We start from the raw sequence: 13822 nt of genomic DNA on the forward strand, positions 1-13822 counted from the left end.
TGTATTCCTATAGCACCAGGACAGTGCCAGGCACAAGGAAGGTACAGCTTGCTCGCTCGCTCGCTCTCTCTCTCTCTATCTCTATCCCCCTCTTTCTCTCTCTCCTCTTTTTAAAGTAGAGACAGGGTCTTGCTTTGTCACCCAGGATGGAGTACAGTGGCACAATGAAAGCTCACTGCAGCCTTGACCTGGGCTGAAGTGATCCTCCTGCCTCAGACGCCTGAGTAGCTAGGACTACAGGTCCATATCACCATGCTCAGCTAACAGGATTCTTAAATGAATACAAATGAGCAGACCACACCCAGGCAAGAACCCGTGTTCTGAAGGCCTCAGGTATATCCCAGGACGAAGGTGTCTGAACAGGGATGCTCTCCTGTGGCTACACCCTGCCCCCCGCACTTGTGGTTCCCTTGACTCCCAGCGCTGCATTCAGTAGATGAGACCTCATCACCCACCTAGCTTGAAAGCTTGATTCTGAATTCGTCTGCATGTCTCCCTAGGTCTTCCTTGTAACTGTCCCCTGGCCACTGGGATCTCAGCGGACTCATTCCCAGGGCCTTGTTTTCAAGTCTTCCTTGACCAAAGGGTGGTTGTAGGATTAAATGAAATGTGGCTCAGCAAAATACCTGACAGCAGGTGTGCAATGCATTTTTCTTCTCTCCCTCCGCACATACAAGAGGAGAAAATGAAAAGGAAGTGCTGCGGAGGATTTTTAGGGCAAGGAAATTATGATCCTAGAACGCTGGACACATGGCGTCTTATATCTGTCCAAACCCATAGAATGTGCATGTGAACCGTAACGTAACTGGCTGTGGGGATGATAATGTGGCGATGTAGCTTGATCCATTGTCACAAATGTACCACTCTGGTGGGGGTGTTGGTAGTGGAGGAGGCTGTGCCTGAGTGTAGGAGAGGTGGTACATGGGCATTCTCTGTACCTTTTAATTTTGCTGTGAACCTAAAGTGGTTCTAAGAAAATAAAGTCAATGTTGGACACATCAGCTCATATCTGTAATCCCAGCTGTATTCATTTTCACGCTGCTGATGAAGACATATCCGAGACTGGGAAATTTACTAGAGAAATTTAATTGGACTTACAGTTCCATGTGGTTGGGGAAGCCTCACAATCATGGTGGAAGACAAGGAGGAGCAAGTCCTGTCTGACATGGATGGCAGCAGGCAAAAAGAGAGCTTGTGCAGGGGAACTCCCCTTTTTAAAACCATCAGATCTTGTGAGGTCCGTTCACCATCACAAGAACAGCACAAGAAAGACCCGACCCCATGATTCAATCACCTCCCGCTTGGCCCCCCCACAACATGTGGGAATTGTGAGAGTTACAAGATGAGATTTGAGTGGGGACACAGAACCAAACTATATCATCAGCACTTTGGGAGACCAAGGCAGTAGGATAGCTTGAGGCCAGGAGTTCAAGAGTGGCCTGGGCAATAAAGTGTGACCTCTAACCTGGGCAATGTGGTGAGACCCCATCTGTTACAAAAAATAAAAATTAGCTAGGCATGGTGGCACACGCCTGTGGTCTCAGCTACTTGGGAGGCTGAGGTGGGAGGATCACTTGAGCCCAGGAGGTCGAGACTGCAGTGAGCCATGTTTGTGCCATTGCACTCCAGCCTGGGTGACAGAGCAAGACCCTGCTTCAGAAAAAAGAAAGTCTTTTTCATAAATGCCAAGTGCTCCTCACGTGATACTAGGGAACCCAGTCCTGGTCAGGAGGGTAGCTTCCATCCTCTCTCCGATGAGGGACTGGCACCAGCAGGCGCCGTCCTCTGCAGAGCCATTCCTAAGGCTCCTGAGCCACTTTTTACCTGCTCCGGTGACTGTCACCCAGGACCAACAGGCTCCAGGATGTGCCACAGGAAGGTGTGTCCAGGTCATCCTGGAGACAGCAGAGTCCCAGGAAGGTTCAGGGCTTGCCACTGGAGGTGGTAACCTGTGCAGGCCCTGGGGCAGGACTGAGGTGTGGGCACAGTGACTCAGACTGCTCAGGTGACAGGCTTCAGGTCCTGCCCTTGCCCAGGACTCCTAGGCAGCCCCAATAGAGCAAGTTAATTGCAATTTAGCCTGGAGGGATTACAAAATCATTCTGCAATGGGCAAGGCCCTTGCAATCTGCAATGAACAACTGATGTTAACTGAACTGGAAGAGGGACAATCGGAGTGTATTCGGGACGCATGAGCCAGTAGGTCTTCCAAATCAGGGGACCCTTCCCAGCATTCATCCCTGAAACAAGCAGTCGTGCTCAGCACAGCCCCGTAAGAGCCACATTCTTACGCTCCTCATTTTGTAGGTGGAGAGACAGACTCAGAGTCAGTAAGTACCTTGGCCAGGCTCACCAGTTCATAAAGGGGTGGCAGAAGGGTGTGACCTCCATCACCCCAGGCTTTCCCCCCCTCCCCACCCAAGGACTAACCCCTTTTCATCCTAAAGATGTGATGGGGACTATCTATGTTTGATTTTTGTTTTTAATAATTGAATTTCTTCTGCATGTTATTTAGTCCATTTTGGCATGTAGTATACCTTTGTGCCAACTGCAGTGTAATTCATGAGTTAGAGGAGAGATATAGAAAATGCTGCGGGAAAACACCATCAGATGTGTTCATTCAGCCATTCGTTCCACAAGCTTCAGTGGTGAAGGCTCTGTGCTAGGGGCTGGGAATACAGGTGTGAAAAGACATGGTCCCAGCCCTCAGGAGCTCACCATTTAGCTAACTGTGTCACTAAAGTTGGAAAAACAAAGCCATGTGCCTCCTTGGATAGTCACAATTTTATGTATCCAAATTCAAAAGGGCGCTGTCAGCCTTAAGAGGGTTTTCAAGCCAAGGAATGCTCATTTGGTGTCCAAGGGCAGCAAAACCCCTGTGCGTGGATGCGCGGGTGTGAAAGCTCGGAGTTAGAAGAAGCTTGTGCCCGAGTACGTTTTTATCCTCACAGTGAAGTTCAGGAATGATGACTTTGAACCCCTTTGCTAGGGTTTGACTTTTGTGTTTTGTGTTTTGAGTTTTGCTTCATGGACCTTGGATTTTAGAACTGAAAGGAAGCTTAGAAATTTCACCAGAGAGGTTCAAAACAAGGCAATGATTTGATGCAGAACAACCGCAGACAGAAGAAAAGGGGTGGGTGGCATCTTGTGACCTCTCCCTGGGCTGGGGTCTTCTTCTGGCTCGTTCCTGAGGGGTGCCAGGCAGCAAAGACCACTTGGCTGCAACTCTACTGACTGTGACAATATGTGAGTCCTGAGTTTCAGGAACCCCAGTCCCTGCATTTTTCATTCCTAGTGTTTGACCAGGATGGTGGGAAGAGGTTATGGTAACCAAAGAGGCTACCTGATATGTATGTCTCGTTATCATTACTAATCCTTTATTGAGCTAGATGTTTTAGAAGTATTTTCTAGACCCGGTGCAGTGGCTCACACCTGTAATCCCAGCACTTTGGGAGGCTGAGGCGGGCAGATCACGAGGTCAAGAGATCAAGACCATCCTGGCCAACATGGTGAAACCCCATCTCTACTAAAAATACAAAAATTAGCTGGGCATGGTGGTGTGTGCCTGTAATCCCACCTACTCAGGAGGCTAAGGCAGGAGAATTATGTGAACCGAGGAGGCGGAGGTTGCGGTGAGCTGAGATCACACCACTGCACTCCAGCCTGGTGACAGAGCAACACTCCATCTTAAAAAAAAAAAAAAGAGAAATATTTTCTAATTTGTTTTCAGAGCAATGTATAGGTAATTACGATTACTCTGATTCTGGGTATGAAAAAAATGGGACTCTGGTTGATTGACATTTTCTCAAGGTTACACAGCTGGCAAACAGCCAGGTCAGGACTGGAGCCCACACCTGCGTGACTCTAAAGTGCCCACTCTTCTGTGCTGCAAGAGCCTCCCAGCTATTCCTTAGGGTCATTATGTGAACATGTTGTGGGGGAAAGCACAACGTATTCATCATTCAGGGCTTAGTTCAGCAGCCACCCGCTTCCCTGACACCCTGGTCTGGGCTGGATGTCCCTCTTCTGCACTCCTGGAGTGCTGGGTACATCCTTATCACAGGAGCAGCTTTCCCCGCTCTGTAGCCCAACACCTGCTACTGTCTGTCCCCTAATTCATGTGTAAGAAATACTTTTAATAAATAAATTTGACAAATAAATGATGAAATGAATAAGTGAGTAAATGAAATTATTTCCTCTTATTTCTCTATTTTTGGGCAAGTGGGGCCTTTCAGGGTGGTAAGTGGGCACCTGCAGGCCATAGGAATCTGGCTACTGCTCAAGATTGCATTTATAAAATCAGACTTATTAAAGTATAATTTACAAACAATAAAATGCACCACTATTAAGTGTGCGATTTGATCACTTTTGAGAAGCATATGCAGGTGTGTAATGACCACAACTACTGCGATATAGAACATTTCCATCCACCAGTAGGTTTCCTCAAGCCCCTTTACAGTCAGTCCTCTCTCCCACATGCCCTTGCCCCTTGCAACCACTGATCTGCTCTTTACCATTATAACTTTATTGTTTCTAGAATCTCATATACATAGAATCACTCCCACTTAGCATAATGCTCTTGAGATTCAGCAATGTCCATGGTTTTTATTGCTAGCTAGCTTCCATTATATGGATAGATAACAGTTTATTTACCAGTTGATGAACTTTTGGATGTTTTTGCGGTTTTGGACTCTTGTGCATAAAACTTCTACGAACATTGAAACACAAGTCCTTCTTTGGGCATCCACTTTCATTTCCCCTGGAAAATGCCTAGGAGTGAACAGGTTGGGTCATATGATAAACGTTTGTTTAATTTAGAAACTGTCAAACAGTTTTCTAAAAGGTACCACTTTCCATCCCTGCAAGAAGCTCATGAAAGTTATGTGTGCTCTGCAACCTCCCCAGCACTCGATATTCTCAATCTTTGAAGTTTTAGTCATTCTAAAGCATAGCGGTATCTCATTTTGCTTTTGGTTTGTATTTTCTTCTGGATAGCTAATGATGCTGAACACTTTTTAAATATGCTTATTGGCTATTCTTATATCTTCTTTTGTCAAGTGTCCAAATCTTTTGCCCACATTTCATTGCATTTTTCTCTTATTACTGAGTTTTAAGATGATTGTTCTATATAGAAACCTCTAGAAATCTACCTAAACCACCTCCTTGAACTAATAATGGATTTAGCATGCTTACAAGTTACAAGAACAACACACAATTTTTTATACTTTACTGAACTGTTGAAAATAAAAATTAAAAGCACAGTATTTGCCTGGCAAGGTAGCTCACTCCTGTAATCCCAGCACTTTGGGAGGCCAAAGCAGAAGGATCACTTTGAGGCCATGAGTTTGAGACCAGCCTGAGCAACATAGTAACACGCCGTCTCTACAAAAAAGTTTTAAAAATAGCCAGGCAAAGTGGCATGCACCTGTACTCCCAGCTGCTCAGGAAGCTGAGGTGGGAGCATCACTTGTGTCCAGAAATTTGGGGTTACAGTGAGCTGATTGCACCACTGCACTCCAACGTAGACAACAGAAAGAGACCCTGTCTCAAAAGAAAAAAAAGCACAATACCATGTACAGTCACTTTTTAAAAGATTAAAATACTGAGGACATCAACAAAATGGCAGACCAGGAAGCTCCAGGCCCTTATTCTCCCATAAAACGTCAAATAAACAACTACAGACTGACTAAATTCACTTTATAGGAGCTCTAGAAACCAACCAAAGATCTGTAGCAACCAAGCAAATGCCAATCAGGAAAAAGCCACACTCAGAATGGTAGGAAATTCAGTGTTGTTTTTACTTGCCCATGCCTCACCCATGCAGTGAAGGCCAGAGGAACAGGACCAATTTTTGACTCTGTACCTTGGGCCAGAAAGAGCAGGGTGGAAATTGTTTGTATAATTCTCGCCTATCTGTGGGATGTCCAAGAAACCAGCATCTGTCTCTCCTGCCTCAGATGGAAGGGTAGCATAGTTTGGAGCTTACGCTGGAAGCATCAGAAGGAAGTGGGGTGTACCATGATGTGTGAAAACTGTAGGGGGACTGTAGATCTGAAGACAACTGTGAGCAAGAGATGATGGGCAGAGGAATACAATAGGCCATCTAAGGCTCTGAGAAGAAGCTGAGGTGGGACGCTTTGGAAAATTAAGACACTTGAAAGCAGCCAGAAGAAATGGGGAAATACACACACATAGGCCCAGGTAGGATGCATGCCCAGAAGACCTGAGCAGCCCTTAAGCCTTTACCCTGGGCTTATCTCTAGGTTCAGGGGCTTGATAATAAATAACTCTAGTCTTCAAAAATTGGAAGAGGTGTGCTTCAAACGTCCATCTGATTACAAGGCATACAGAGACACAGGCAAACATGGTCTATTCAAAGGAACAAAATAAACCTCCAGAAATAGTCACTGAGGAAACACACAGAGTACTTACTAGAAAAAGGCTTTAAATGACCATCTTAAATGTGCTGAAAGAGTAAAAGCATGGGCAAAAAACTAAAGGAAATCAGGAAAACTATATATATAGCTATATATATATATAGTTTTTTTATATATAGTAATATATATATAGTGGTGAAAATAAAAATTAAAAAGCACAATGCTTGCCAGGCAAGGTAGTATATATATATATATAGAGAGAGAGAGAATATATATATATATATACACACACACACACACACACACTATATATAGAGAGAATATATATATATATACTATATATAAACAAAATTAGAATATAAACAGGGAGATAGAAATTATATATTTAAAAAAGAATTAAACAAATTCAGGAGCTGAAAAATACTTAAGGGAATTCAGAAATTCACCAGAGAGGCTTAGCAGTAGCCTAGAACAGAGGGGAAAGAAAGCAAACATTGAATTTGAACACCAGTCATTTGAAATTATCAAGTCTGAAAACAAAAAGGAAAGAAAAAAGATGATAAAAAATCAAAAAATGAGCCTAAGGGACTTATGGGACCTGAAGAAGTAGACCAAAATACACATTATAGGAATTCAAAATGGAGAAGAGAGAAGGGGATAGATTATTTGAAGAAATAATGGCTGAAAACTTCCCAATTTTAAGGTAATACATGGAGATACAAATCCAAGAAGCTCAAAGATTTTCAAGTAGGATAAACCCAAAGAGACCCACACCAGGATACATTATAATCAAACTGTTAAAAGTCAACAAATTTTGAAAGTAGCAAGAGAGCAATAACTTATAATGTACAAGGTATCCTCAATAAGACTACCTGTGGATTTCTTAGCGAAAAAAACCTTACAAGCCAAAAGGCAGTGGGATTATATATTTTAAGTTATGAAGTGGTGGGGGGAACTTATCAACTAAGAATTTAATCTCTGGCAAAACTATCCTTCAAAAATGCAGGTGAAATTAAAACATTTCTTGATAAACAAAAGCTGAGGGAGTTTATTACCAGTAGACCTACCCTACAATGAACACTAAAGGGAGTCCTACAAGTTGAAATATAAGGATGCTAGACAGTAACTTGAAGACATATGAAATATAAAGTATAAGGGTAATACATGGAAAAATATAAAAAAGTTTAAATTATTTTAATTTTGGTTTTTAATTCTTTTTATTTTCTACAGGAGTTGTAAGGCAAATTTATTAAAATAAATACAAATCTATAATAATGGATATAGACTGGCCACAGTGGCTCACACCTGTAATCCCAGCACTTTGGAAGGGCGAGGCAGGTGGATCACCTGAGGTCAGGAGTTTGAGACCAGCCTGTCCAATGTGGTGAAACCCCATCTCTACTAAAAATACAGCAATTAGCTGAGCATGGTGGTGTGCACCTGTAATCCCAGCTACTCAGGAAGCTGAGACAAGAGAATTGCTTGAACCCAGAAGGTGCAAGTTGCAGTAGGCTAAGATCGTGCCACTGCACTCCAGCCTGGGTGACAGAGTGAGACTCCATCTCAAAAATAAAGAAATAAATAAAAGGATATGTAGTATATACAAATATAAGTTGTAACACCAGTAACACAAAGTGGGGAGTGGAGGGAGGATCTATAAAGGAGTAGAGTTTTTTAATGTTACTGAAGTCAAGCTGGTATCAATTTAAGGTGCCATAACTTTAAATGTTATATTTAATGTCCACAATAACCACAAAGAAAATATCTAAGCTAGGTGCAGTAGTTCATTCCTGTAATTCCAACACTTAGGGAGGCTGAGGCAGGAGGATTGCTTGAGCCCAAAGTTCAAGATCAGTCTGTAGAAAAAAAAAATTATTCATGCATAGTGGTACATGCCTGTAGTCCCAGCTACTTGGGAGGCTGAGGTGGGAGGATTGCTTGAGCCCAGGAGGTTGAGGCTGCAGTGAGACATGACTGCACCACTGCACTATAGTCTGGGCAAAGAGTGAGACTCTGTATATGCAAAAAAAGAAAATGAGAAGGGAATCAATATGTGCCACTACAAAAAGTCAACTAAACACAAAGTAAAGCAGTAATGGAAAAGTGAGGGGCAAGAAAGCTGTAAGATATACAGAAAACGACAAAATGGCAAAAGTAGTGCTTTCTTATCAGAAATTGCTTTAGATGTAAATGGATTAAATTCTCTAATCAAAAGACATAGAATGGCAGAATGGATTTTAAAAAAATAGAATCCAACTATATGCTGTCCTCAAGAGGCACACTTTAGATCTCATGACAGAGACTGAATGTAAAAGGATGGAAAATGATATTCCATGCAAATAGCCAAAAGAGGGGAAAAGTTGGCTATAATTTTAAATACAATAGACCTTAAGTCAAGACACTGTTACATGAGACAAATAAGGACATTAAATAATAAAAGGGTCAGTTCACTAAAAAGATAGCAAAAACATAAAAGGTTAAATTATGTTTTTGGATTATGTTATTAGATTATGTTCAGTTAGAACATAGGAAGTTCTAATGTTCGTACACAAACATTAGACCTCCAAATATATATGAAGCAAACATTGACAGAATTGAATGGAGAAATAGCCCTGCAATAATAGTAGGAAAATTCAGTACCCACTTTCAATAATGTATAGAATAACCAGACAGAAGATCAATAAGGAAACAGATGACTTGAACAACAGTATAGACCAATTAGACATGAAAGACATATACAGATCACTCCATCCAACAACAGCAAACAGATTTTCCTCAAGTATATATGGAACATTCTCCAGGAAAGACCGTATTTTAAGCCACATAACAAGCCTTAAGGAATTTTAAAGGTTGAAATTATACAAAGTATTTTTTCTGAACACAGTGGAGTGAAACTAGGCAACAACTGCAAAAGGAAAACTGAAAAATTCACAAATTTGGGGAAATTAAACAACACATTCTTAAATGACTGTTGGGTCAAAGAAGGAACACAAGGGAAACTATGAAAGATCTTAAGACAAATAAAGATGAAAATACAACAACAAAAACTTACACAGTAAAAATAGTATTAAGAGGGAAATTGATGGTATAAATGCTTACACTAAAAAAGAAGAAAGGTCTCAGATCAGCAACCTAATTCTACGCCTTACAGATCTAGAAAAAGGAGAGCAAACAAAACCCAAAATAAGAAGAAAGAAGAAAATAAAAAAGACTGGAACAGATACAAATAAAATAGAGAATAGAAAAACAATAGATAAAATCAACAAAACCAGGTGTTGATTCTTAGAAAAGGTCAATAAAATTGACAAACCTTTAGGTAGATTGACTAAGGAAAAAGAGAAAACACAAATCAGAAATGAAAGCAGGGACGTTCCACCAATTTTACAGAAATAAAAAAGGTTTATAAGAGAATAGTATGAACAAATGTATGGCAAGAAAATGAATAACCAAGATGAAAAGGCCCAATTCCTAGAAATACACAGCCTACCAATACTGAATATGAAGAAATAGGAAATTTGAATAGAGCTACAACTAGTAAGGAAATTGATTTCATAACCAAACACCTCCCAATAAAGCCTGGGATCAGATGGCTTCACAGATGAATTCTGCAAGGTATTTAAAGAAGAATTAACACCAATTCTTTTTAAACTCCTCAGAAGGTTGAAAAGGGGGAAACGCTTCCAAATTCATTCTATGAGTTTGGCGTTGCCTGATACCCAAGCCAGATTAGAACACAAAAAACTACACAATTGCATCCCTTTTGAATATAGATTTTAAAATGCTCAACTAGCAAAATTCACCAGAATTTAAAATACTGCTGGGTATGATGTCACATGTCTGTAGTCCCTAGCTACTTGAGAGTCTGAGATGGGAGGATTCCTTGAGTCTAGGAATTTGACACTGTAGTGTGTGATGATCACACCTGTGAATAGCCACCATACCCCAGCTTGGGCAACAACATAGTGAGACCTCATCTCTAAAAAATAAAAAAATACTAGCAGACTGAATTCAACAGGCTATTACAAGGATTCTACACCATGATCAGGTATGATTTATTCCTGAAATACAAAGAATGTTCAACATGTAAAAATCAAGGTAATTCACACATTAAAACAATTAAGGAGGCCGGGTGCGGTGGCTCACGCCTGTAATCCCAGCACTTTGGGAGGCCGAGGTGGGCAGATCACGAGGTCAGGAGATCAAGACCATCCTGGCTAACACGGTGAAACCCCGTCTCTACTAAAAATACAAAAATTTAGCCGGGTGTAGTGGTGGGCGCCTGTAGTCCCAGCTGCTCAGGAGGCTGAGGCAGGAGAATGGTGTGAACCCGGGAGGCGGAGCTTGCAGTGAGCCGAGATCACGCCACTGCACTCCAGCCTGGGCGACAGAGCGAGAGAGACTCCGTCTCAAAAAAAAAAAAAAAAAAGAAGGAGAAAAATGTAATCATCTCAACTGATGCAGAAAGAGCACCTGATACAAATCAACATTGTTGATTTAAAAACAATTAACTGGGAATAAAAGGAAACTACCTTAATATACTAAAAGCCAAATATTTATATAAGCCCCATAGCCAACATCATACTCAGTGGTAAGAGGCTAAAAGCTTTTTCTCTAAAATCAGGAGCAAGACAAGGATGACCACGCTCACCTCTTCTATTCAACATAGTACTATAAGTTGTACCCAGAGCAATTAGGCAAGAACTGGGGGAATAAAAGGCATTCAAATAGGAAAGGAAGATATAAAGCTATCTCTATTCACAGGTGACATGACCTTATAGTGTAGAAACCCCTAACGATTAAACACACACACACACAGTAAGAAATCTTCTGCAACTAAGAATTCAGCAAAGTTGTGGGACTCAAAATCGACATGCAAAAATCAGTTGCATTTCTATTCACTAACAAGCAACAACCTGGAGAAGAAATTTAAAAAATTTCCCTTTACAGTAGCATCAAAGGGGTAAAATACTTAGGAATAAACTTAACCATGTAGATGAAAGACTTGCACAATGGAATCTACAAAATGTTACTGGAAAAAATTAAACACACAAATGCATGGAAAGACATCCCACATTCATGGCCTGGAAGACGATATTGTTAAGATGTCACTACTACCCAAAGCAATCTACAGATTCAATGCAGTCCCTATCAAAATCCCAATGTCAGTTTTTTATAGAGATAGAAAAATCCATGCTGAAATTTTTATGGGACGTCAACAGTCCTTGAATAGTTAAAACAATCTTGAAAAAGGAGAACAAAATTAGAGGTCTTACACATTCTTTTCAAAATGTACTACAAGCTATGGTGATCAAAACAATGTGGAGATGGCTTGAAGAGAGACATAGAGCCCAATGGAATAGGAATAGTCCATAAAGAAATCCTTACATTTATGGTCAAATGATTTTCAACAAGGGTGCCAAGATGGTTCTATGGAGAAAGGACAGTCTTTTCAACAAATGTTGGGAAAACTGGTGCTATGCTTTAAATGTGCCCCCAGAAGTTTATTTGTTGAGATTGTAATTGCCAATGTAACAATATTAAAAGGTAGGACCTTTAAGAGGTGGTTGGGTTGTGAGGGTGGAGCCCTCAAGAATGAATTAATTCTTATGAGAGCAGATTCTTATAAAAGTAAGCTTAACTTGATCTTGTGATCTGTCTTGTGCTTGCTTTTGCCCTCTGCCTTTCTGCCATAAGATAACCCTCACCAGATGCCAGTGCCATGCTCTTGGATTTCCCAGCCTCTAGAACTGTAAGGAATAAATTTATTTTCTTTAAAAGTACCCAACATATGGTATTCTTTTATAGCAACAAAAAAATGAACTAAAACCACTGGATATCCACATGCAAAAAAAATAAATTTGGACCATTGCTTTACACCGTATACAAAAGTTAACTCAAAATGGATGAAAGATCTAAATGTAAGAGCTAAAACTACAATACTCTTAGAAGAAAACACGGGGGAAATTTATGACATCAGCTCTGGCGATGTTTTATTGGACAGGACACCAAAAGCACAGGCAAAAAAAGAGAAAATACATAATAAGCTGGAGTTGTCAAAATTAAGGATTTTTTTTTTTTGAGACAAGTTCTCGCTCTGTTGCCCAGACTGGAGTGCAGTGGCACAATCTCAACTTCCTGAGCTCAAGCAGTTCTCTCACCTCAGCCTCTGGAGTAGCTGGGACTGCAGGCACATGCCATCACACCCAGCTAGTTAAAATTAAGAACCTTTGTGTATCAAAGGGCATTATCAACAGAGAGAAAAGACAACCCCTGGGATGGGGGGAACTATTTGTAAATCATATATCCAATAAGGGATTGATATTGAGAATGTATAAAGAACTCCTACACCTCAACGACAACAACAAAAAATGATTTAAAAATGGGCAAAGTACTTTAATAGACATTTCTCTAGAGAAGATACACAAATGTCCAATAAGCATGTGAAAAGATGTTCTACATCACTAGTCATTAAATGCAAATCAAAAGTACCATTTCACACCTACTAGAATGGCTACTATCAATAAAAGTGTTGCCAAGGATGTGGACAAATTGGAACCGTTGTGTATTACTGGTGGGAATGTAACATGGTGCAGCCACTATGAAAAACAGTATGACAGTTCCTCCCAAATTAATTACCATATGATTCCACTTTTAGGTATATGCACAAAAGAAGTGAATGCAGGGCCTTGAATAGATATTTGTACGCCTATGTTCCATAGCAACATTTTTCACAGTCGCCAAAAGGAGGAAGCAACGTATGCGTTTATGGACTGATGAATAAATTAACAGTGTGGCATATACATACAATAGAATTTTATTCAGCCTTCAAAAGGAAGGATATTCTGACAAGTCACACAAGAATGAGTCTTGAAGACACTATGTTAAATAAATAAACCAATAAAAAAAGACAAATCCTGTATGACTCCACCTATATATATTCCCTAGAGTGGTCAAATTCATAGAGGCAGAAAGAATGGTAGTTGCCAGGGCCTGGGAGGACAGAGAATTGAAGAATTATTCAGTGGGTGCAGAGTTTCAGTTTGAGAAGATGAAAGAGTTCTGGAGGTAGATGGTGGTGATGGTTGCACAACAGTATGATTGTACTTGATGCCACTGAACTGTACATTTTTAAATTGTTAAAATGATAAATTTTGTGTATTTTGCCACAATAAAAAAATTAAATACTTAGGTTTACAGCTAACACGACATGAATAGGATATGTATGTGGAAAACGAAACAATGCCTTTCACATGCTTACCTGCCATCTATGTATCTTCTTTGGTGAGATGGCTTTTGACCATTTTAAAATCGGTAGTTTATTTTCTTATTGGATTTTAAGAGTTGAGTTTTAAGAATTCTTTGTTTATTTTGGATAACAGTCCTTTATCAGCCATGTCTTTTGCAAATATTTCCTCCCAGTCTGTGGTTTGTCTTCTCGTGCTCTTG

This window comes from Gorilla gorilla, chromosome 7, assembly GCF_029281585.2.
Source record: "Gorilla gorilla gorilla isolate KB3781 chromosome 7, NHGRI_mGorGor1-v2.1_pri, whole genome shotgun sequence".
Lineage (NCBI taxonomy): Eukaryota > Metazoa > Chordata > Mammalia > Primates > Hominidae > Gorilla > Gorilla gorilla.